We start from the raw sequence: 27238 nt of genomic DNA, 5'->3' as shown, positions 1-27238 counted from the left end.
TTGCTGTGCCAGCTGGCCCTGAACCCTTGTCCCATAGGTAACTTTTGTTTCCTTAACATTAGGGTTCCCCTTAGTTGATAAAGGAGTGTCTGTTTTGGTCTCTCAATAGTATACATAGACACATACACATGTATTTACATTTAGAAAAATAGAAAAATATCTGGAAGAATATACCAAATTATATCTTTTAAAGAAGCTGTCTCTTTGGAGCAGGATTGTAGTTGGCTTACACCTTCTTTGTGCCTTTTTGTTTTCATTTATCTCAAGATGTACAATTTATAGATAGCACTTTTATAATCCAATCCCTGTAAATCTATTTTCTTCAGTTTTTAAAAAACCACTTTATTGAGGAATGACTCACCCACAAAGTTGTATATATTTAATGTATACAACTTAGTGAGTTTTGAGACAAGTATAAACCCATGCAAACGTCACCATAGTTTATGCCATAAATCTATCCATCAACTCCAAAAGTTTCTTCCCATTCTCTCTAATTATTATTATCATTATTACTATTTTGTGATAAGAACACATAAGATACACTCTCTTCGCAATTTTTCTTTAAGTATAAAATACGGTATTGTTTACCATAGGCATGGTGCTGCACAATAGATGTCCGGGGTTTATTCATCTTGTATAACCAAAACTCTGTGCCCTTTAGCTAATACTCTGCGTTTCTTCTTGCCCCAGCCCCTGGCAACCACCATTCCACTCTTCCCTTCCATGAGTTTGACTATTTTAGATTCATCATAAGGTGGGATCAGGTAGTGTTTGTCCCACTGTGACTGGTTTATTTTACTTGGCATGATGTCCGCCAAGTTCATCTATATTGTCACCAATGGCAGGATTTTCTTATTTTTTTGACTGAGTAATATTCTATATTATATATATAGTACCACATTTTCTGTATCAGTTCACTCATGCGTGGACATTTAGGTTGCTTCTGTGGGCTGGCTATTGTGAATGACGTGCAATGAACAGGGAAATATAGTTGTCTCTTTGAAATACTAATTTTTTTTTTTTTGAGATGGAGTTTCGCTCTTATTGTCCAAGCTGGAGTGCAGTGGCATGATCTCGGCTCACTGCAACCTCCACCTCCTGGGTTCAAGTGATTCTCCTGCCTCAGCCTCCTGATAGCTGGGATTGCAGGCACCTGCCACCACGCCCAGCTAATTTTTTGTATTTTTAGTAGAGGCGAGGTTTCACCATGCTGGCCAGGATGGTCTTAAACACCCGACCTCAGGTGATCTGCCCGCTTCAGCCTCCCAAAGTGCTGAGATTAGAGGCATGAGCCATTGTGCCTGGCCATGAAATTCTAATTTCAGTTCCTTTGGATATATACCCAGATATGAGATTGCTGCATTGTATTGTAGTTCTAGTTTTGATTTTTTTTAAAAAAACCTCCATATTGTTTTCAATAGCAGTTGCACCAATTCACATTTCCACCAGCAGTGTACAGGGTTCCCTTTCCTCCACATCCTTGCCAACATTTCTTATCTTTTGTGTTTTTTAAATGTTATTTTAGATTCGGGGGTATATGTGCATGTTTGTTATGTAGATATACCAATGGGGAGTGGGTTTCTAGTGTGCCCATTACTCAAATAGTGAACGCAGTACCAGATAAATGATTTTTTAACCTCATCCCCTCCCCACCCTCCCCTCTTTTGGAGATCCCAGTGTCTATTGTTCCCATCTTTATGCCATGTGTATCCATTGTTTAGCTCCCACTTATAAGTGAGAACATGCAGCATTTAATTTTCTGTCTGAGTTAATTCACTAAGGATAATGACCTCCAGCTCCATCTATGTTGCTGCAAAGGAAAGGATTTCATTCTTTTTTATGGCTGATGTAGATCTATTTTCAACCGGGTAAAACACCAAAGCTCACTCTTTGCTTGTTAAACTGCATCTGAGTTTCCTTACGCTACAATAGCAGCATCAGGGCATGTCACATCCAGTCCTGCCAGTGTGAGATTCCCAGCTCTTTGCTGTCCTCAGAAGGAGGAGGTGTCACTGAGCCACAGGAAGGAGTCTGGGGACCACTCTCCATTTATGCATCTGGCTGACCCTCTCTGTGCCCATTTTCTTACAGGGTTAAGGTGCTTGAACACAGGTTACATGAAAGGCAGTAAAACCTTGAACAGAAAATCAGGCACAAGTACAGTGACTGCCGGTGTGGATTTAGAAACAACGCTCCTGAAGAAAATGCTCCTAGCCACAGGCACTAGCACTGGCCTTACATGCATTGTATTAGTCCGTTCTCACATTGCTATAAAGAACTACCTAAGACTGGGTAATTTATAAAGAAAAGAGGTTTAGGCTGGGCACGGTGGTTCACTCCTGTAATCCCCACACTTTTGAAGGCCGAGGCAGGTGGATCACTTCAGGCCAAGAGTTCGAGACCAGCCTGGCCAACATAGTGAAACCCCAGCTCTATTAAAAACACAAAAATTAGCTGGGCATGGTGGTGCACACCTGCAGTCCCAGCTACTCGGGAGGCTGAGCTGAATGAGTTTGCAAAGAGAATGCATCCGCACATGCAAACCTGCTGTCCTCCCCTGAGCAGGGTGATACTGAGGGATACTAAAAATAGCTAAAGAATTGTTTTTTTTTTTAGAAATAGGATCTCGCTGTGTTTCTCAGTCTGGAGTGATCATAGCACACTACAGCTTCAAACTCCAGGGCTCAAGCCGTCCTCCTGCCTTAGCCTCCCAACTAGCTGGGACTACAGGTGCACCACCACGCCCCAGTATTTTTTGTAAACTTTCGTCCAACTAAAACACAAAAGTTCACTCTTTGCTTATTAAACTGCATCAGAATCTCCTTATGCCTCAGCAGCAGCATCAGAACATCCTATATCCAGTTTTTTAAACTATGTCTTCTTTTAAAAAGCATTTATTGAATTATAATACACATAAAGAAATTTGCATAGAGCATAAGTATATAGCCTGGCACATTTTATCAACAGAGTTGCCTGTGTAACTGGTACCTACATCAAGAAGCAGAAGTTCATATGGGTGCCCCCCAGCCCACAGTCACCAGCACCTTTCCTAGCAAGGGTGGCCTCTCTTGATCCTGCCTTCTAACCTCCTGGGTTCGTCTCACCCACTTTTGTTCTTTATATGACTCTTGTGTGTGATTTCTTGGCTCAAAATTATGTTTGTGAGGGTCAACCCTGTTGTCTGTGGATGGAGTTTGTTGTCCTTGATGCTGGGTAGTGCATTGTGGGACTGCCCCACAGATGGCTTATCTATTCTATTGTTGATGCCCACTTAAGTGGTTTTCAGGTCTGCCCCATATGAACAATGTTGCTTTGAACATTCTTATACATGCATTTTGGTGCATATTTATATGCATTTCTGTTGGGTCTGTACTTATAAATGGAACTTCTGGGTCAGAGGGATGCATAAATTCAGCTTTAGTAACCTGTTGTATTAGTCCATATTCTGTTGCTTATATGAGAATACATGAAACTGGATAATGTACAAAGAAAAGGAATTTATTTCTGGCAGTTGTGGAGGCTAAGAAGGTCAAGGTCAATAGGGTGTATTTGGTGAGGGCTTTCTTGCTGATGGAGACTGTGCAGAGTCCTGAGGTAGCAGATGGCATCACATGGCAAGGGGGCTGAGTATGCTAACTCAGGTTTCTTTTCCTCTTCTTATAAAGCCACCAGTCCCACTCCCATGATAACCCATGAATCCACTAATCCATTAACTCATGAAAGCCCTCATGATCCCATCATCTCTTAAAGACCCCACCTCCCAACATTGCCACAATGGGGATCAAGTTTCAACCTAAGTTTTGGAGGGGACATTCAAACCATAGCACCAGTGTGCCAAAGTGGTGGTACCAAGGGACACCCCACCCAGCAGTGTATGAGCATCTGGTGTTCTACACCCTTGCCAATGCTTCCTGTTTTCTGTCTCTCTCAATTCAGCCAAAGACAGCTCATTTTTAATGATCACTTACTGCATATTAGGAGCTAAGCATTCACATGTGTTGTCTCATTTAATTTTCCAGCAATCCTATGAAGTCATACTCATTTTCACAGAGGTAGAAGGTTCCTCAAATCGCTAAACTGCGTGGCCTACATTGGAACCCACACTGGCCGGTCTCCAAGCCGTTGCTGTCTTCTACTACACTGCTTTCGTCTTGGGTGCATGATATGGTTTGGCTCTGTGTCCCCACCCAAATCTCATAGTGAATTGTAATCCCCACATGTCAGCGGAAGAACCTGGTGGGAGATGATTAGATCATGGGGGCAGATGTCCCCCATGCTGTTCTTGTGATAGTGAGTGAGTTCTCACGTGATCTGGTTGTTTAAAAATGTGTGGTACCTCCCCCTTCACTTGCTCTTTCTCCCTGTCTCCCGCCACCATGTAAGACATGCCTTGCTTCCCCTTCAGCTTGCACCATGACTGTGAGTTTCCTGAGGCTTCACAGCCCTGTGAAACTGTGAGTCAATTAAACCTATTTTCTTTTCTTTTTTTTTTTTTGAGACAGTCTCACTCTGTCACCCAGGCTGGAGTGCAGTGGTGCGATCTCGGCTCACTGCAACCTCCACCTCCTGGGTTCAAGCAATTCTCATCTGCTCAGTTACACAGAACTTATGACGTTTTCTCAAGATGACTAGCTGCTTTGGGTGATGCATACAGGTTATTTGGGGGACTCAGAAATCTGTCACATTTGACCATCTCACCCCTGTGGCCAAAATAGTCCGGAATCACAGCTTGGTCCAGGCTGTACTCTCTAGGGGCAGAACTCGGAAAGGAAGGAGCTGTGTGCTCAGGCGACACCTCCTCCCTGGACTCTGTCCTGCCGCAGCAACTGCTGCCTTCAGCAGACCAGGCTGAGCTGTTCCCACTGAACGCACCCTTAGACCTGTGCTCCACAAGGGGCCTGCAAAATGCAGGATTTCACTAAGCTTAAAGAAAACCAGGAATTTCAGAGACGAACAAGAAAGAGGAGTGCTCCTCTGAAGTGAATCAGTCCCTGCAATCCAGCACATATTCGACGAGGTATGTATGCAAGTGTGCTTTGTTTGAAGAGCCCTACTTTAAGACGAGAAATGTGTATGAGGACAGAGGAATCTTCCCCTTTACAGAACAATTCCCTTCTCCCTTCCCCCTTCCTTCCCTCTCATAGCCGGTTAAATGAAAGGGGCAGAAGACTTTCAAACTGTGTTAAAAGCCAGTGTTCTAAATAAGCCATTTTTTTTTTTTCCTTTTAAAATGTTCTTTTTTGGTATTTGTTTGGCATGCCGTAGTCCTTGGTAAAATTCTTTCAGAAAATTTCAGGAGATTTCAATTTACTAAAGGGAAACAGAACCTATTACCCCATGGCTTCATAACAGTAGAATTCAAAGTAAGAGAAACGGTGGCTTGGAAAATCTAAGGGAAAACGCTGGGGACATTTTCCTGCATACACTTTTAAAGTTGAGAATAACATGCTCACAGAAAATTGCAGAAGTCAAAGTATATGGTTTGAGAAATGTTCATGTAACCACCATCCAAATAGGCAATTACCCTCCTGCCAGTCATGTCCATACCCTTCCAGCATTACAGATTAATTGTGCCTTGTTTTGAAATATCAACTAAAAGTGGGATCACACCAAACGTATTATTGTGTGATGGCTTCTTTTGCTCAATGTTATGGATTCACCACATTGTTAAGTATGGCAGCATTTCACTCACTTTTACTGCTGTCAAAAGAATGCATTTTTTTTCTTTCAAAGTGTTAATACTTGTTATCTCTACGTGATGGAAGTTTCTTTTATCAATACATAATAGTTATACATATTTTGGGGGTACATGTGACTTTTTGGATACCTGCATACAATGTGTAATGATCAAATCAGGGCAATTGGGATATTCAATCCCGCAAACACTTCTCTTTATATTGGGAACATTCACAAGAATGCATTTTTGACACGCATCCATGGCAATCCTGAGGCAGGCAACCCAGGCCTCTCTGTGAGAGATACTGCACCAGACCCAGGCGGCACAGCTCACAGCCCTGTTCTTCGGGACCTTAGAATCACAATGGCAGAAAACATAAAAATAGCCCCTCAAGAACCAGAGCCAGGTCCTGAGTTTAACTGAGGTCAGGAGCAATTTTGCAACCCCCTGGCTATAACCTAAAGTAATGCTGTGGAGAAGCTGGAGGGTGGAAATTGCTTTTTTCCCATGGGGTCAGCAATATCAAACTCCTGGAGGAAAGAAGGTGTGTGTGTGTTGTGTGTGTGTGTGTGTGTGTGTGTGTGTGTGTGTGTGTGTGTGAGAATGTGTATGTGTGTGAGTGTGTGAGTGTATGTGTGTGTGTGATGGGCTGAACAAAATTAATATGTTGAGTCCTAACTCCTAGGACCACAGAATGTGACTGTATTCACAGATGAGGTCCTTCAAGCGGTAATTAAATTAAAATGAGGTCATTAGGATAGGCGCTCATCCCATATGACTGGTATTCTTATAAGATGAACTGTGGACACAGACACACACAGAGAGAAGATGGTGTGAGGACACAGGGAGAAGCTGACCATCTACCAGACAAGCACAGAGGCCTCACAGGAAGCCAATCCTGCCGACACCTGGACCTCAGACTTCCAGCCTCTAGAATGTGAGAGTCAATTCTTGTGGTTTAAGCCACCCAGCAGGCCGGGCTTTGTGATGGTCGCCCTGGCACATTAATACAGTGGTGTGTGTGCATGTGTTTCATCTTTTCTTACCAGACCTAAAATGTGCTTTGCAGGGAGCAGGGGCTTGGCACACCTGCGGAATGTAAGTGCTGTGTGTAATTGGTGACTCAGGCAGGAACAGGTGCTCACAGCTGACATTCCCAGGCCCTCCTCTCCCATCTTGGTTTGGAGGCCTCCCCCCACCTGCACCTCACCCCGTCCTCTCTCAGCTGACTGCCAGCTGCCTGGACTAAGCTGGCTGAGCTGTGCCAAATTGAGTGGCAGCTCTGAACAGATGCAGGCCTGGCAGGCTCCCTGGGGGCATCTAGAGGGGAAAGAGAACCATTGTGAAGTGGCAGGAAAAACACTTCTCCCTGGCAGCGCAGAGCAGATGGGGGTGGGGCAATTACCAAACAGGCTTGAGAGAAACAAAAGATGCTTCATGCAACACGACTCAATTCAAAAAAAGGAAACAAAACAGATTCATTTTCCTCACCGTCAGAACTCTTTTGACAAATAGAGTCAATGAATAGAATCTTTTCTCTTTTTTTTTTTTTTGCCCATCCTGGCCTCAAACATTTGGGCTCAAAAGATCCTCCTACTGAAGCCTCCCATGTAGCTGGGACTGTAGGTACAAGCCACCGCACCTGGCTTCAACTAATAGAATCTTTATCCTAATTTCAGGTCCCTTTAAGAACAGCCAGTGAGAAGGGTAAGCAGGAGACTCACACTAGATGTGGTTGACATCTTGGATCAGTAAGGAGAGAGCAGCCAGAAGCAAGGGGAAAGGCGTATCCTTCCTCCTTTTGATGGCTTAGTTCTAACATGTATTGTGACAAACCACCTCAGGTATTTGAGTGAATCTGTGGCTCCGTGGGAGGTTTTGTGTAAGAGTTCAGGCCCTCAGCTGACAGGTGCCCCTGAGGTCCCTCTATCAGCACGTTGTCTTAATAAGTAGCAGTGGCTTCTGTGTGAAGAAAAGCCCCACCCCGGGCTCAGCCACTTGAGTTTTAAAAACACATAATCACTGCGTTTGTTTTCTACAAGAGGGCTGGCTTTAGGTTAGGTCAAAATTCCTGTGAAGTTAGGAATTTCTCCATCCAAGTTAATCCTTACAAAGTGTGTTACTCTCCTCTGTACTCCTACAACCTCAAGATAACCTATACCTCTGAGATAGGAGTTCAGCATCTGGTTTCACAAGATACAGGTCACAAAGACCCCGCGGATAAAACAGGATGCCGTAAAGAAGCTGCCAAGGCCGAGTACAGTGGCTCACACCTGTAATCCCAGCACTTTGGGAGACTGAGGTGGGCAGATCATGAGGTCAAGAGATTGAGACCATCCTGACCAAAATGGTGAAACCCCGTCTCTACTAAAAATACAAAAATTAGCCGGGCATGGTGGCGGGTGCCTGTAGTCCCAGCTACTGGGGAGGCTGAGGCAGGAGAATCACTTGAACCCGGGAGGCAGAGGTTGCAGGGAGCTGAGATTGCGCCACTGCACTCCAGCCTGGCAAAAGAGTGAGACTCCATCTCAAAAAAAAAAAAAAAAAAAAAAGCTGCCAAAACTGCCAAATCCAAGATGGCAATGAAAGCAACCTCTGGTCATCCTCACTGCTCATTACATGCTAATTATAATACATTAGCATAGTAAAAGTTCCACCTGCTTAGCTCCTGACAGTTTACAAATGGCATGGCAACATAGGAAGTTACCCTATATGGTCTGAAAATGGGAGGACCCCTCAGTTCTGAGGAATTTCCCACCCTTTTCCTGGAAAACTCATGAATAATGTACCTCTTCTTTAGCATATGATCAAGAAATAACCACAAAAATAGCCAACCAGCGGCCTGCGAGGCTGCTCTGCCTATGGGGTGACCACGCTTTTACTCCTTCACTTTCTTAATAAACTTTTTTTTACTTTACTGTCTTGGCTGACTCTTGAATTCCTGCGTGAAGCCAAGAACCAAGATGGTCTCTCAGGCTGAACCCCAATTTTGGGGTTTGCCCTATGACACCTCCACATTGAATGCACAAGACAATTTTTGACATGTCTTTATGCGTTTCTTCTGTAAGACTTCAAGAAATGGGAAGACTTTCTAAAAGCAGTTACATGTTTTGAATTGGTGCCCAATCCAAAACGCTGACAATACCAAATGCTGGTGAGGACTGAAACTGCCCTTGCAAAATTATGACAGTGAGAGAAATCTAACATAATTGACTCCATCTTGCTTCTAACCTTCAAGCTATCCTTGCTCATTCCTGAGTGTGGGCCAAACTAACCTTGGGAGAAATTTTGTTTATAGTTTAAATGACAGTAGCCCTTCCCCAAAACTAAACTGCCCTTGTAAAACTAATGAAAGACCACTAGGTTAGGAGGATGAGAGGGGCCTGAATTCTACTAAGATGTAGGCATAGGTTAAAAATTACTAGCTATTATTCCAGAGGTCAGAAGATTTGCCACTTTCCCAATTACTCCTGTACATAACATCACTATTGTAGAGCCTAAGATTGGCCTTTTGAGATGTCTTTGCAGACATTTGCATTTCTGATGACTGGTTGGCCCCACCGAGACCAGTGACTCCTCTGTGGGCCTCACCCAAAAGTGAACTCAATACTTGAGGACCATTTTTCACAACCCTATGATTGTATCCCCAACCATTCAGCAGCACCCATACCCTACTTCTCTGCCCATCAAACTGTCTTTGAAAAACCTCAGGCTCCAAATATTTGAGGCGATTGATTTGAGCAATAACTCCGTCTCTCGCATTGTGTGGCCAGCCTCATGTCAATTAAACTCTTTACTGCAAGAGCATGGTCTCAGTGAATTGATTTTGTCTGTGCAGAAGACAGGAAGAACTCGTTGGGTGATTACAGGATGTGGAGCAATGGGAACTCCACAAAATTCAGTGTGTTCTTACCATAGGATCCAGCAGTTGGCTCCTTGGTGTTTACCTAAATGAGTGGAAAACTTATGTCCCACAAAAACCTGCACACAGATGCGTTGATGAAAAAAGCCAAACTTTGTAAAATATTTGAAAAGGCTTATTCTGAGCCAAATATGAGGACCATGGCCCATGACACAGCCTCAGGAGATCCTGAGAATATGTGCCCAAGATGGCTGAGTTACAGTTTGGTTTTATACATTTTAGAGAGACAGAAGTTACAGGCAAATACATAATATATTATGTACATGTAAGGTATACTTTGGTTCAGCCAAGAAAGGTGGGACATCTCAAAGCAGGGGCTTCCAGGTCATAGGGGGGATTTAAAGATTTTCTGATTGCTAATTGAAAGAGTTAAGCTTTGTCTGAAGAGTTGAAGTTAGCATAAAGAAATGCTTAAGTTACACTAAGGGAAGTTGTGGAAGCCAAGGTTCTTGTTACGTAGATGAAGCCTCCAGGTAGCAGGCTTCAGATAGAATAGATGGAAAATGTCTCATTGGATCTTTTTTCTTATACTTTAAGTTCTGGGGTACATGTGCAGAGTGTGCGGGTTTGTTACATAGGTATACACATGCCTTGGTGGTTTGCTGCACCCATCAACCCGTCAATCTACATTAGGTATTTCTCCCAATGCTACCCCTCCCCAGCCCCCCAGCCCCCGACAGGCCCCCGTATGTGATGCCCCCCTACCCTTTTCCATATGTTCTCATTGTTCAACTCCCACTTATGAGTGAACAACAGGCGGTGTTCGGTTTTCTGTTCCTGTGTTAGTTTGCTGAGAATGATGGTCTCCAGATTCATCCATGTCCCTGCAAAGGACATGAACTCATCCTTTTTTATGGCTGCATAGAATTCCTTGGTGTATATGTGCTACATTTTCTTTATCCAGTCTATCACTGATGGGCATTTGGGTTGGTTCCAGGTCTTTGCCATTGTGAATAGTGCCACAATAAACATAAGTGTGCATGTGTCTTTATAGTAGAATAATTTATAATCCTTTGGCTATATACCCAGTAATGGGATTGCTGGGTCAAATGGTATTTCTAGTTCCAGATTCTTGAGGAATCACCACACTGTCTTCTACAATGGTTGAATAAATATACACTCCCACCAACAGTGTAAAAGTGTTCCTATTTCTCCAAATCCTCTCCAGCATCTGTTGTTTCCTGACTTTTTAATGATCGCCATTCTAACTGGCATGAGATGGTATCTCATTGTGGTTTTGATTTGCATTTCTCTAATGACCAGTGATGATGAGTTTTTCATATGTTTCTTGGCTGCATAAATGTCTTCTTTTGAGAAGTGTCTGTTCATATCCTTCACCCACTTTTTAACGGGGTTGTTTCTTTCTCGTAAATTTGTTTAAGTTCTTTGTAGATTCTGGTTATTAGCCCTTTGTCAGGTGGATAGATTGCAAAAATTTTCTCCCATTCTGTAGGTTGCCTGTTCACTCTGGTGATAGTTTCTTTTGCTGTTCAGAAGCTCTTTAGTTAAATTAGATCCCACTTGTCAATTTTGGCTTTTGTTGCCATTGCTTTTTTAGTCATGAAGGCTTTGGTGTTTTAGTCATAAAGTCTTTACCCATGCCTATGTCCTGAATGGTATTGCCTAGGTTTTCTTCTAGGGTTTTCATGGTTTTAGATCTTATATTTAAGTCTTTAATTCATCTTGAGTTAATTTTTTTATAAGGTGTAAGGAAGGGATCCAGTTTCAGCTTTCTGCATATGGCTAGCTAGTTTTCCCAACACCATTTATTAAATAAAGAATTCTTTACCAATTGCTTGTTTTTGTCAGGTTTATTAAATAAAGAATTATTTACCGATTGCTTGTTTTTGTCAGGTTTGTCAAAGATCAGATGGTTGTAGATGTGTGGTGTTATTTCTGAAGCCTCTGTTCTTTTCCATTGGTCTGTTTTGGTATATATCTGTTTTGGTACCAGTACCATGCTGTTTTGGTTTGAAGTCTATACTATATACTATAGTTTGAAGTCAGGTGGCATGATGCCTCCAGCTTTGTTCTTTTTGCTTAGGATGGTCTTGGCTATATGGGCTCTTTTTCAGTTCCATATGAACTTTAAAGTAGTTTTTTTTCCAATTCTGTGAAGAAAATCAATGGTAGCTTGATGGAGATAGCATTGACTCTATAAATTACTTTGGGCAATATGGCCATTTTCACAATATTGATTCTTCCTATCCATGAACATGGAATGTTTTTCCATTTGTTTGTGTCCTCTCTTATTTTATTGAGCAGTGGTTTGTAGTTCTCCTTGAAGAGGTCCTTCACATCCCTTGTAAGTTGTATTCCTAGGTATTTTATTGTCTTTGTAGCAATTGTGAATGGGAGTTCACTCATGATTTGGCTCTCTGTTTGTCTGTTATTGGTGTATAGGAATGCTTGTGAGTTTTGCATATTGATTTTATATCCTGAGACTTTGCTGAATTTGCTTATCAGCTTAAGGAGATTTTGAGCTGAGACCATGGGGTTTTCTAAATATACAATCATGTCATCTGCAAACAGAGACAATTTGACTTCATCTTTTCCTAATTGAATACCCTTTATTTCTTTATCTTGTCTGATGGCCCTGGCCAGAACTTCCAATACTATGTTGAATAGCAGTGGTGTGAGAGGGCATCCTTGTCTTGTGCCAGTTTTCAAAGGGAATGCTTCCAGCTTTTGCCCATTCGGTATGATATTGGCTGCGGGTTTGTCATAAATAGTTCTTATTATTTTGAGATACGTTCCATCAGTACCTAGTTTATTGAGAGTTCTTGTACGAAGGGCTGTTGAATTTTGATGAAGGCCTTTTCTGCATCTATTGAGATAATCATGTGGTTTTTGTCATTGGTTCCCTTTATGTGATGGATTACATTTACTGATTTGTGTATGTTGAACTAGTCTTGCATCCCAGGGATGAAGCTGACTTGATCATGGTGGATAAGCTTTTTGATGTGCTGCTGGATTCAGTTTGCCAGTATTTTATTGAAGATTTTAGCATCGATGTTCATCAGGGATATTGGCCTCTTTTTTTTTGTTTTGTCTCTGCCAGGTTTTGGTATCAGGATGATGCTGGCCTCATAAAATGAGCTAGGGAGGATTCCCTCTTTTTCTGTTGTTTGGAATCGTTTCAGAAGGAATGGTACCAGCTCCTGTTTGTATCTCTGGTAGAATTCAACTGTGAATCCATCTCATCTTGGATTTTTTTTTTTTTTTTTTGGTTGGTAGGCTATTAATTACTGCCTCAATTTCAGAACTTGTTATTGGTCTATTCAGGGATTCAACTTCTTCCTGGTTTAGTCTTGGGAGGGTGTATGTGTCCAGGAATTTATCCATTTCTTCTAGATTTTCTAGTTTATTTGCATAGAGGTGTTTATAGTATTCGCTGATGGTAGTTTGTATTTCTGTGGGATCAGGGGTGATACCCTCTTTATCATTTTTTATTGTGTCTATTTGATTCTTCTCTATTTTCTTCTTTATTAGTCTGGCTAGTGGTCTATCTATTTTGCTAATCTTTTCAAAAAAACAGCTCCTAGATTCATTGATTTTTTTGTAGGGTGTTTCCTGGTTCTATCTCCTTCAGTTTTGCTCTGATGTTAGTTATTTCTTGTCTTCTGTTGGCTTTTGAATTTGTTTGCTCTTGCTTCTCTAGTTTTTTTAAGTGTGATGTTAGGGTGTTGATTTTAGATCTTTCCGGCTTTCTCTTGTGGGCATTTAGTGCTACAAATTTCCCTCTACACACTCCTTTAAATGTGTCCCAGAGATTCTGGTATGTTGTGTCTTTTTTCTCATTGGTTTCAAAGAACACTTTTAATTCTGCCTTCATTTAGTTATTTACCCCATAGTCATTCAGGAGCAGGTTGTTCAGTTTCCATGCAGTTGTGCAGTTTTGAGTGAGATTCTTAATCCTGAGTTCTAATTTGATTGCAGTGTGGTCTGAGAGACTGTTTGTTATGATTTCCATTCTTTTGGATTCCCTGACAAGTGTTTTACTTCCAAGTATGTGGTCAATTTTAGAATAAGTGCAATGTGGTGCTGAGAAGAATGTATATTCTGTTGATTTGGGGTGGAGAGTTCTGTAGATGTCTGTTGGGTCTGCTTGGTCCAGAGCTGAGTTCAAGTCCTGAATATCCTTGTTAATTTTCTGTCTGGTTGATCTGTCTAATATTGACAGCGGGGTGTTAAAGTCTTCCACAATTATTGTGTTGGAGTCTAAGTCTCTTTGTAGATCTCTAAGAACTTGCTTTATGAATCTGGGTGCTCCTGTATTGGGTGCATATATATTTAGGATAGTTAGCTCTTCTTGTTGCATTGATCCCTTTACCATTATGTAATGGCCTTCTTTGTCTCTTTTGATCTTTGCTTGTTTAAGTCTGTTTTGTCAGACACTTGGATTGCAATCCCTGCTTTTTTTTGCTTTCCATTTGCTTGGTAAATATTCCTCTATCCCTTTATTTTGAGCTGATGTGTGTCTTTGCACATGACATGGATCTCCTGAATACAGCACACAAATGGGTCTTGATTCTTTTTTCAATTTGCCAGTCTGTGTCTTTTAATTGGGGCATTTAACCTATTTACATTTAAGGTTAACATTGTTATGTGTGAATTTGATCTTGTCTTTATGATGCTAGCTGGTTATTTTGCCTGATAGTAGATGCAGTTTCTTCCTATTGTCAATGGTCTTTACAGTTTGATATGTTTTTGCAGTGGCTGGTACCGTTTTTCCTTTCCATGTTTAGTGCTTCCTTCAGGAGCTCTTGTAAGGCAGGCCTGGTGTTGACAAAATCTCTCAGCATTTGCTTGTCTGTAAAGGATTTTATTTCTCCTTCGCTTATGAAGCTTCATTTGGCTGGATATGAAATTCTGGGTTGAAAATTATTTTCTTTAAGAATGTTGAATGTTTGCCCCCACTCTCTTCTGGCTTCCAGGGTTTCTGCTTGAGAGATCCGCTGTTAGTCTGATGGGCTTCCCTTTGTGGGTAACCTGACTTTTCTCTCTGGCTGCCCTTAAGATTTTTTCCTTCATTTCAACTTTGGTGAATCTGACAATTATGTGTCTTGGAGTTGCTCTTCTCAAGGAGTATCTTTGTGATGTTCTCTGTATTTCCTGAATTTGAATGTTGGCCTGCCTTACTAGGCTGGGGAAGTTCTCCTGGATAATATCCTGAAGAGTGTTTTCCAACTTGGTTCCATTCTCCCCATCACTTTCAGTTACACCAATCAAACGTAGGTTTGTTCTTTTCACATAGTCCCATATTTCTTGGAGGCTTTGTTCGTTTCTTTTCACACTTTTTCTCTAATCTTATCTTCTCGCTTTATTTCATTGAGTTGATCTTCAATCTGTGATATCCTTTCTTCCACTTGATTGATTCGGCTATTGATACTTGTGTATGCTTCACGAAGTTCTCATGCTGTGTTTTTCAGCTCCATTGGGTCATTTATGTTTTTCTCTAAACTGGTGATTGTTAGGAATTTGTCTAACCTTTTTTCAAGGTTCTTAGCTTCCTTGCATTGGGTTAGAACATGCTCCTTTAGCTCAGAAGAGTTTGGTTTTACCCACCTTCTAAAGACTATTTGTGTCAATTCATCAAACCAGTTGTTTGTTCAGTTTTGTTCCCTTGCTGACAAGTAGTTTTGATCTTTTGGAGAAGAGGCATTCTGGTTTTTGGATTTTTCAATCTTTTTCTGCTGGTTTCTCCCCATCTTCATGGATTTATCTACCTTTGGTCTTTGATGTTGGTCACCTTTAGATGGGGTTTGGTATGGACATCCTTCTCGTTGATACTGTTACTATTCCTTTCTGTTTGTTAGTTTTCCTTCTAACAGTCAGACCGCTCTGCTGCAGGTCTGCTGGAGTTTGCTGGAGGTCCACTCCAGACCCTGTTTGCCTGGGTATCACCAGCAGAGGCTGCAGTACAGCAAAGATTGCTGCCTGTTCCTTCCTCTGGAAGCTTCATCCCAGAGGGGCACCCACCAGATGCCAGCCAGAGCTCTCCTGTATGGGGTGTCTGTCAGTCCCTACTGTGAGGTGTCTCCTAGTCAGGATACACAGGGGTCAGGGACCCACTTGAGGAGACAGTCTGTCCCTTATCAGAGTTTGAATGCTGTGCTGCTAGATCTGCTGCTCTCTTCAGAGCTGTCAGGCAGGGACATTTAAGTCTGCTGAAGCTGCACCTACAGCCACCCTTTACCCCAGGTGCTCTGTCCCAGGGAGATGGGGATTTTTTCTATAAGTCCCTGACTGGGGCTGCTGCCTTTTTTTTCAGAGATGCCCTTCCCAGAGAGGAGGAATCTAGAGAAGGAGTCTGGCCACAGCGGCCTTGCTGAGCTGTGGTGGGCTCTGTCCAGTTTGAACTTCCTGGCCGCTTTCTTTACACTGTGAGTGTAAAACCGCCTACATCATTGCCTACTCAGCAATGGTGGACCCCCTCCCCCAGCCAAGCTTGAGCGTCCCAGGTCCACCTCAGACTGCTGCGCTACCAGCGAGAATTTCAAGCCAGTGGAATTTAGCTTGCTGGGCTCCATGTGGGGGGACCCACCAAGCCAGATCACTTGGCTCCCTGGCTTCAACCCCCTTTCCAGGGGAGTGAATGGTTCTGTCTCACTGGTGTTCCAGGTGCCACAGGGGTATGAAAAAATAAACTCCTGCAGCTACCTCGGTGTCTGCCCAACGGCCCTCAGTTTTGTGCTTGAAACCCAGGGCCCTGGTGGCGTAAGCACCAGAGGGAATCTCCTGGTCTGCAGGTTGTGAAGACCGTGGGAAAAGTGCAGTATCTGGGCCAGAGTGCACCATTCCTCCCGGTAGAGGATCTCATGGCTTCCCTTGGCTGGGGGTGGGAGATCCCCTGACCCCTTGCACTTCCTGGGTGAGGCGACGCCCCACCCTACTTCGGCTCACCCTCCGTGGGCTGCACCCACTGTCCAACCAGTCCCAATGAGATGAACTAGGTTCCTCAGTTGGAAATGCAGAAATCACCTGCCATCTATGTTGATCTCGCTGGGAGCTGCAACCAGAGCTGTTCCTATTCAGCCATCTTGCCAGCCTCCTCACTGGATCTTAAAAGGTGTCAGACTCTTCAGAAAAGACCTAGTAAGGGAAGGAGATTCTCTACAGAATGCAAATTCCCACACAAGAGATGGTTTTGCAGGTCCAGCACAAAATATGTCAAAGAAAATACATTTTTGGGATAAAATACTTTGATTTTCTTCAGAGCCTACTATCTGCCATGTGATGCTATACCAGAGTCAGGTTGGAACTAGGTATCTCATTGCTACAAAGAGTCTGTTTTGTCAGTCTTATTCCTATCTTAATGTTAATGCTGGTAAGTTTTGTGTAAAACTCCAAAGGGAAGAGGGTATAATGAGCTATGTCTGACTTTCCACTTTTGGTCATTATTTCAACGAGTTTTTCAGGTTTCTTTGGGATCCCTTGGCCATGAGGGAGTCCATCCAGTTGATTGGGGAGCTTAGAATTTTATTTTTGGTTTACAGATTTTTACGGCAGCTTTTTTCATAATTGCCCAAATTTGGAAGCAACCAAGAAATCCTTCAATAGGTAAATTGATAAACTGTGGCCCATCCATACAGTGAAATATTATTCAGTGCTAAAAGGAAATAAGCTACCAAGATGCAAAAAGACTTCACACAAAACCTGCACACAGGTTTTGGGAGAGGGGAAGGGATTGTATGAGAAATCTCTGTCATTTCTGCTCAATTTTGCTGTGAAACTAAAACTGCTCTATAAAATAAAGTATATTTTAAAAATTAAAAATAAAGTGAGGGAAGGTGGCAGGAGAAACCATGAGTACAGAAAAAATTATAGCCTAGTTATAGTGGGGCTGGGCGATAAGCCAAGCATTCATGAGCTGGAGCAACAGAGAGATAGCAGGTGCCCCTGCCCAATGGGGGCCAATATTCAACATTCTTAAAGAAAAGAATTTTCAACCCAGAATTTCATATCCAGCCAAACTAAGCTTCATAAGTGAAGGAGAAATAAAATCCTTTACAGACAAGCAAATGTGGAGAGATTTTGTCACCACCAGACCTGCCTTACAAGAGCTCCTGAAGGAAGCACTAAACATGGAAAGGAACAACTGGTACCAGCCACTGCAAAAACATGCCAAATTGTAAAGACCATCAATGCTAGGAAGAAACTGCATCAAGTAATAAGCAAAATAACCAGCTAACATCATAATGACAGGATCAAATTCACACATAACAATATTCATCTTAAACGTAAATGAGCTAAATGCTCCAATTAAAAGACACAGACTGGCAAGTTGGATAAAGAGTCAAGACCCATCAAGGTACTGTATTCAGGAGACCCCTCTCATGTGCAGAGACACACATAGGCTCAAAATAAAGGGATGGAGGAAGATCTACCAAGCAAATGGAAAACAAAAAAAAGCAGGAGTTGCAATCCTAGTCTCTGATAAAACAGACTTTAAACCAACAAAGATCAAAAACAGACAAAGAAGGCCATTACATAATGGTAAAGGGATCAATTCAACAAGAAGAGTTAACTATCCTAAATATATATGCACCCAATACAGGAGCACCCAGATTCATAAAGCAAGCCCTTAGAGACCTACAAAGAGACTTGGACTCCCACACAATAGTAATGGGAGACTTTAACACCCCACTGTCAGCATTAGACAGATCAAAGAGACAGAAAGTTAACAAGGATATTCAGGACTTGAACTCAGCTCTGGACCAAGTGGACCTAATAGACATCTACAGAATTCTCCACCCCAAATCAACAGAATATACATTCTTCTCAGCACCACATTGCACTTATTCCAAAATTGACCACATAGTTGGAAGGGACATACCTCAAGGTAATACAAGATAAATGGCAATAAATGATGAACCCACAGCCAACATTACACTGAATGGGGAAAAGTTGAAAGCATTCTCCCTGACAACTGGAACAAGACACTTTCACCACTTCTATTCAACATAGTACTGGAAGTCCTAGCCAGAGCAATCAGACAAGAGAAAAAAATAAAAGGCATCTAAATTGGTAAAGAGGAAGCCAGACTGTCGCTGTTTGCCACTGAAATGATTATATACCTAGAAAACCCTAAAGACTCATCCAAAAAGCTCCTAGATTTGATAAATGAATTTGGTGAAATTTCAGGATACAAAATCAGTGTACATAAGTCAGTAGCATTGCATTACACCAACAATGACCAAGCTGAGAACCAACTAAAACACTCAACCTCATTCACAATAGCTGCAAAAAAAAAAAAAAACAAAAACAACAACAAAAAAAACTTAGTAATATACCTAACCAAGGAGGTGAAAGATCTCTACAAGGAAAACTACAAAACACTGTTGAAATAAATCACCGACAACACAAACAAATGGAAACACATCCCATGCTCATGGATGAGTAGAATCAATATTGTGAAAATGACCATACTGCCAAAAGCAATCTATAAATGCAATGCAATTCCCAACAAATTACCATCACCATTTGTCACAGAAGTGGAAAAAACAATCCTATAATTAATATGGAACAAAAAAGAGCTCACATAGCCAAAGCAATACTAAGCAAAAAGAAAAAAATCCAGAGGCATCACATTACATGACTTCAAACTATACTACAATGCTATAATTACCAAAACAGCATGACACTAGTATAAAAATAGGCATGTAGACCAATGGAACAGAATAGAGAACCCAGAATAAAGCCAAACACAGCCAACTGATCTTCAACAAAGCAAATAAAAACATAAAGTGGGGAAAGGACACCCTAGTCAACAAATGGTGTGGGGATAATTGGCAAGCCAAATGTAGAAGAATGAAGATGGATCCTCATCTCTCACCTTATACAAAAATCAATTCAAGATGGATCAAAGACTTAAATCTAAGACCCAAGACCATAAAAATTCTAGAAGATAACATTGGAAAAACTCTTATAGACATTGACTTAGACAAAGAGTTCATGACCAATAACTCAAAAGCAAATGCAACAAAAACAAAGATAAATAGATGGGACTTAACTAAACTAAAAAGCCTCTGCACAGCAAAAGAAATGATCAACAGAGTAAACAGACAACCCATAGATTGGGAGAAAATATTTCCAAACTATGCATCTCACAAAGGACTAATATCCAGAATCTACAAGGAACTCAAATAAATCAGCAATAAAGAAACAAACAATCCCATCCAAAAAGTAGGCAAAGCACAAGAATGGACAATTCTCAAAAGAAGATATACAAATGGCCAAGAAACATATGAAAAAGTGCTCAACATCACTAATGATCAGGGAAATGCAAATTAAAACCACAATGAGATACCACCTTACTCCTGCAAGAATGGCCATAATTAAAAAATCGAAAATAACAGATGTTGGTATGAATGTGAGGAAAAGGGAACGCCTCTACACTGCTGTGGAAGTGTAAACTTGTACAACCACTGTGGAAAATGATATGGAGATTCCTTAAAGAACTAAAAGTAGAACCTCTATTTGATCCAGCAATCCCACTACTGGGTATCTTCCCAGAGAAAAATAAGTCATCACATGAAAGACACTTGCACACACATGTTTATAGCAGCACAATCAGCAACTGCACAAATATAGAACCAGTCTAAATGCCCATCAATCAATGAGTGGATAAGAAAAATGTGGTATATATAGACCATGGGCCACTCAGCCATAAAAAGGAATGAAATAGTGGCATTCACAGCAACCTGGATGGAGTTGGAGACCATTATTCTAAGAGAAGTAACTCAGGAATGAACAAACAAACATCATTATGTTCTCACTTATAAGTGCAAGCTAAACTATAATGACATAAAGGCATAAGAATGATATAATGGACTTTGGAGACTCAGAGGAAGTGTGGAACGGCAGTGAGAGATAAAACAATACACATCGGGTACAGTGTACACTGCTTGGGTGATGGGTGCACCAAATCTCAGAAATCACCATTAAAGAAATTTTCCAAGCAACCAGACACCACCTATTCCCCCAAAGCTATTGAAATAGGAAAAATAAAGAAAGAAGGGACACTGATCCTTGAATTAAAAAAAAGAAAAGGGAAATAAAGATGGGGATTAAGCCATGAAAACAAAGAAGGAGCTGGAATCTGCTGGCCCCTCTGCATCTGCCTTTCACTGCATCTGACCACAAGGGCCACCTGAGAGTACTGAGTGCATTTCATTTCCACCTTTTTCTTTTTCTTTTTCTTTTTTTTTTTTTTTTTTTTGAGATGGAGTCTCGCTCTGTTGCCCAGGCTGGAGTGCAGTGGTGAAATCTTGGCTCACTGCAAGCTCCGTCTCCCAGGTTCACGTCATTCTCCTGCCTCAGCCTCCTGAGTAGCTGGGACTACAGGCGCCCACCACCATGTCCAGCTAATTTTTTGTATTTTTAGTAGAGACGGGGTTTCACCATGTTGACCAGGATGATCTCGATCTCCTGACCTCATGATCCGCCCGCTTGGCCTCCAAAAGTGCTGGGATTACAGGCGTGAGCCACCGCGTCCAGCCCCATTTCCACCTTTTAAATGTCGTAGAGGTACCTTGTTTGGTCAGTTCTAACCTGAAACCTCATAGGGTTCGAGATTCTGAGAAAAATTATTTCATCTTACGTTAATACAGCCAATTTGTGGCAAACACTGATATCAAATTTACATTCTACTGCCATTTTCTGAGCCTTAAACTTTTAGTTTAATGCTAAAGCATAGTGTAATCTTTTTGAAGATATTTTAAGTGGCAACTAATTTTAATATGGGTAGTACCAACAATGTATGTAACTCAACTGAAGTGATGACAATATAAACAGCTCTGACCAAGGTTGCATGTGCACAGGCCATGACCACTGTGTCACAACTGGCTGGCAGTGTTTATAAGATGCCATCCCCTGTAAGATACATCCCAACTACAAAGACATCAACATGTGGGAAATGTACTTCCTTATTGATATGGTTTGCATATGTGTCCCCTCCAAATCTCATGTTAAAATATAAACCCCAGTGTTGGAGGTGGGGCCTGGTGGGAGGTGACTGGATCATGGGAGCAGATCTTCATGAATGGTTTAGCACCATCCTTTTGGTGATGAGTGAGTTCTCACTCAGTGAGTTCATGTGCTATCTGGTTGTTTAAAAGTGTGTGGCACCTCTGCCTTTGTTGTCATGCTCCTGCTCTCACCATGTGAGATGCCTGCTCCCTCTTCACCTTCCACCACGATTAGATGCCTCTGAGGTCCTCCCCAGAAGTGATGCTAGCACCACACTTCTTGTACAGCCTGCAGAACCATGAGCCAATCAAACTTCTTTCCTTTATAAATTACCCAGCCTCAGGTGTTTCTTTATAGCAATGCAAATAGCTAACATACTTATGAACTTTTATTATTTCCACTGCTTCTATTTACAGGTACGGAAAATGAGAAATGGAGAACCTAAGCAAGTTTTAAATTGGAGAAGTTGACAGAAAAAAGATGCAAGAACATTATAAAGTATTTTATCAAAATTCTTCAATTCTCAGATAAACTGAGTTCAAAGAGCATAAGTGTCTTGATTATTTTAACACAGCTCAGTAAAGACATTGTGAGGGTGTAAATCCATGTCTTTTGAGTTGAGGGGCCATTGCCTTTTCTTGTGTATTATGCTGAATGTAAAGCACAGAGCCTACACTTGGGAATGGTTTAAAGGAGTGCATTTCAAACTTTTTTTGGATCATGATCCATATTAATCACCATATATTACATCTGCACCCATATACAATACAAAAATATATAAATATATAACCAAAGCAAAAGTTTTATGAAGCAATACTTAGTACACATGACACATTCTAATATTTTTATTTGTTTTATATTCTGTTTAGTTTAAAAATATGCTGGGCACATCTATTTCTGGCAAAGATAGAGTAGCTTGTTTTGACCAACCTCCCACTGAGAAAGAACAAAGAAATGGAAAAAATATTTTTAAGAAATTTATTTGCCAGCATTAGAGATACCAAAGCAGTGAAAGCTTAGTGGCCAAAATTCCAGAGAGAAGGGAACCCCCAAAAATGAGCCCTATGTTTGCTGCTCCCTTTGAGGCAATATTGTAATTATTCTAAAAATGAAAACAGCAACTAAGAGCCTGAGAAGCTGAGCAGAACTTTTGGCATCTCTATGAGGCAGGGGCAAAAATTGATATTCAGTAATCACCAAGGAAATAGGGCCCCAGAAAACACCCCAGACTTTCAGGTGAGATCCTCAAATACTGTACCCTAGAATACAAGTGAATCAGAAATAGACCAGCTCTCACAAGTGCTAAAGATCAATTTCAAATCAACTCAGTCTCAAATTGTTTGAAAGTAATCTATGTCTACCCTGACTGCTTGCCTTAAGCATAAGTAAACTGAAGATAACATATTGAATCCCAAAACATGTTTTATACAAAATATGGACATTCAATTAAAAATGATCTGGCATACAAAAATACAAGAATAGACCAGAAACCAAGAAGATAAAAAAATTACACAATAGAAACATTCCCAAAGGAGACCCAGATACTGAAATGATCAGAATTGGATTTTAAACTATGATTTGCGCATTCAAGAACTTGAAAAACAGGATGAAAAATAGGCCAGAGAAATGCAAACTACAAAGGATAAAATTGAAATTTTATAACTAAAAGTTATAATAATTAAAATTAAAGACTCAGTGAACCCAATCAATGAATAGGTTCAACAGCAGATTAGACACAATAGAAGAGAGAAATAATGAACCGGAATACAAACCAGAAGAAATAATCAGATAAAAGTATAAGTAGATTTTTAAAATGCAGAAAAGAACACAAAAGTCATATGACATATGGTACATATCATGGGCATATCTAGTCAGTAAAGAAGATGAAATGGACCTGTAAAAGATACTTAGTAAATAATGACCAATTTTTATTTTTATTTTTTATTTTTTTTGAGAAGGAGTCTTGCTCTGTCACCCAGGCTGGAGTGCAGTGGCGTGATCTTGGCTCACTGCAAGCTCCATCTCCCAGGTTCACGCCATTCTCCTGTCTCAGCCTCCTGAGTAGCTGAGACTACAGTCGCCCGCCACCATGCCTGGCTAATTTTTTGTATTTTTAGTAGAGACAGGGTTTCACCATGTTAGCCAGGATGGTCCGATCTCCTGACCTCATGATCAACCTGCCTCGGCCTCCCAAAGTGCTGGGATTACAGGTGTGAGCCACTGCGCCCCACCCCAAAAATTTTTCAAACTGATGAATAACATCAAATCACAGAGTCAAGAAGTTATATTTATTCTAAGCAGGACAAATACAAAGAAAGCCACACATAGGCACAACAAACGCAAACTTCTGAAAACAGGAGACAAACACTTTAAAGCACATAGAAAAAAATAAGACGTCATTCCTTCAAATAGGCAATCGTAAATCAACTGACAGCTGATTTATCACAAAAATAACAGAAGCAAAAGACAATGTCTGTCTTCAAATTGCTAAAAGAAAATACTGCCAAGCTGGAATTCTATGCCTAGTAAAATTAATCTTTAAAAATAAAGGTGAAATAAATATATTTTCAGACACATTCATAATTCAAATATACGGAAATAATTTGTCACCCACTAACCTACACTAAACGATATAGTCAAGGGAGTCTTTAGGCAGAAGTCAAATTATCCCAGATAGAAGTTTCCAACAGAAGAAGTATGATTTCCGCATAATAATGATAATAATGTCTAGTGGGATTTAAGCATATATATGTGTATATATAGATATATGCACATGTACATATATATGCTCAATAACAGTATGAAAGGCAGAAAAGGGATAAATGTAGCTAAAATATTCTAAGCTCTTTGCATTGTCCAGGGAGTACCAAAATTATTAGCTTATAAGATATTTTAATAAGTTCAGGGTGCATAGTGTAATTTATCAATAAAAATAGTAAAATAATGCATGACTGAATTATAAAAATATTTAATCACAAGAAACCAAGAGAGTAGAAAAAAACATTAAAAAGTGAAACAAAAATTAAACTATAATAAATTTTATCACAAACATACTAGCAATTACATTAAATATGAAGTTACTAGATACTTCAATAAAAATGAGAAAGATTGTCAGATTGGATTGCCAGATTGGATTGGCCTTGAACTTCTGGGCTCAAGAAGTCCTCCAACTGCAGCCTCCCAAGTAGCTGGAACTACAGGTGCTTGTGACCTTGCCCAGCTGAGAACGCCTTTCTTCCCAGCCATTTTCCAAGCCTCGCCTCTGACCTCATATGGATTCTGTGTTCTCTATTATATTTTCAATCTATCCCCTTCTTGGTTAAGGTAACCAGATTTGATTTATGTTGATTGCAATAAATAATTCATTAATGCATTTCCAGAACTCTGGTCTTTGAGTCCTAGGCCAATAGATATACTTGCACCCCTATCCAGAGAGAAAAGAACATGACAATTTCCCATTCTTCTCATTCTGAGAATCAGAAAATTGAAGGAGTAGTGATTGCATTCCCTTTATAGGAGGAATCTTATTAATCATTGTTGAGACATCTCAGATTTCAGGTTTAGGTTTTAAAAAGTAAAAATGTCTTCATCATTTTATTCCCAAGAGGTTTCGCTTTGCTTTAATACACTCAGCAAAATGCCTGCCACTCCTTTTACTTATTACCAGAGAACAGCCTTTCACTAATTCTGAGGCACTCAGCTCTCTATGTCTCTGCTATGAACACTTTGTTCTGCAGCATCTTTATCTTATTTTATTTTTCCCCAACTTATTTGATTTTGAACTGAAGAAACGACTTCAAATCCACTTCCAAACCAAAAAGACTCTCGTGCTGAGCAGCATCGCAAACTCTGAGACGTCTTGTGAGCATGGTCCCTGACTGTCACACCCAGGGGTTTACTGTTTAATTGACAAGTTGCAAAAGGGCTGCAGATAGAAAACACCAGACAGCCGGTATGTTTTCTTAGGATGGAACCATGTTTTTTAAAAAATAAAAGTAAAAACTAAGCCACAAAGAACAGGAGATTTCACATTAAAAATTCAGATTTTTTTACATCATTAGAAAACTACAGAATGTAGCAGCAAGAAGTCCACATTCCACAGGGCACAACAAAGCATGTCGCTACCAGTTTGCCTCAGTCCCCAGCTCTCCCTGTTATCATTCTGGCACTGAGGCTGAAAGTCTGCTGTTATTTTCCTGCTGCTTCTTCTGTTGTCTGTGAATGAAAGGTAGAAAAGACCATCTGTTTGAAGAAAAATGGAACAGAACATATTTGCAAGATTGCCTAATGGTTGTGTAATTTGTGTCCTGCACAAACAGCACAAGTCAGGGCTGGTATACAGTGCACACTTACCCCTGGCTTGGGGCAGCATCAGCCCAGAGGGGACATCATTTTCTAATTTGCTCAAAGCCTTCATATAGACTAGCAGGGGCTGGGCATATTTTATATGTGATGTGTGTTTGTGTGAAAAGAGTAAAATTCAGCCTGCTTTACTTATTTAGGTTGCCTGGTCAGCACTGTACACATCTGAATTTGCAATCTTTGGTATATTCCTACTTGTCTTAATCCACTCAAGCTATGTAGTGAATTCCTATAATTTTATGTTGCTTCAGCATCTATTTTGAATACAAGTTGGACCTTCTTATACCCGAAGCAAAGAATAGTCACCGTTGACACAGTTTCCAGTTACCCACCTCTTCCCAATTTCTCAAGGTGGTTGACCCAGGTATCTGCCTTAAAAAACTGCCTCCTGGTGAACACTTTGCTATGGGACAGCTAGATGCAGCCTATATTGCATCTCACCCCACTGACCCCCACACTCGACGAGGGCTGCACAGATATGCTGCAATGATCATCTTTCAGTAAGCGTGACTCCATGGAACTCATGCCTGCTTGCTCTATAACCATCAGTTAGAACTCCCAGCAGGAAACCTGCCTGGGTAACACCTGGGACCCCAGTGAAGTCCCCAGCCCCTAGGTCCTTCCCTCTCTGGTACTCCCCCTGCTGGTTGAGTGCCCTGCCCCTGCAGTCTTCCTGTTTACCTTATTGGTTCTCCCTTTCTCTTGTGGATCTGTAAGTAATCCACTTCTTTTGATATTTCCTGTGTTTTGTTGCATTGTCTCCTCTGTGTCTCACCTGACCAACACACCTGAAGCTAACTTCTCTCCAGGTCAGCGTTCCCTGAGACAGTGGCTATCTCACTTGGAAGAAACTGGACATAGGTCAAACAAGAGCCACAAAAGCATTTACCAAGGGAAACACATTTTCTGTGATAGGGACCCCGGGTCACAGGCCAGACAGTTAGGCATCCTTTATTAGGATAAAGAAGTATCCTGTGAAAGACACAGAGTAAACGTTCATGACCACCTCCCCTACAGCCCCATCAGCACAGGCCTAGAGTTTACAGCCTCCCTCAGGAGAGAACCTTAAGACCAAATTAGGAAAAAATATAACAGGCTGCTCTAAAAAAAATACCATAGACCAAATAGCTTATAAGAAAAAAAATTTTGCTTCTCACAATTCTGGAGGCTGGCAAATCCAAGATCAAGGCACTGGCAGAGCTGGTGTCTGATGAGGGCCCATTTCATGCTTTATGGACATGCCTTCTGGCTGTGTTCTCACATGGTAGAAGGGGTGAGTGAGCTCTCTGGGGTCTTTTTCCTAA

At 41.1% G+C, this 27238-nt stretch overlaps 1 long non-coding RNA gene across 1 annotated transcript in view; it reads left to right on the top strand.

Annotated features, from left to right (window-relative positions):
- Nucleotides 1–23416, top strand: part of LOC129061043 (uncharacterized) — a 40382-nt gene extending 16966 nt beyond the window's left edge. Inside the window, exon 4 of the long non-coding RNA XR_008528009.1 lies at nucleotides 21989–23416. This is a non-coding gene — a long non-coding RNA (uncharacterized LOC129061043). The remainder of the gene's footprint in view (nucleotides 1–21988) is intronic.
- Nucleotides 23417–27238: the final 3822 nt, after the last annotated feature.

Source organism: Pongo abelii, chromosome 1, assembly GCF_028885655.2.
Source record: "Pongo abelii isolate AG06213 chromosome 1, NHGRI_mPonAbe1-v2.0_pri, whole genome shotgun sequence".
In the NCBI taxonomy this organism is placed as follows: Eukaryota; Metazoa; Chordata; class Mammalia; order Primates; family Hominidae; genus Pongo; species Pongo abelii.
This window is presented reverse-complemented; position numbering and strand designations above follow the sequence as displayed.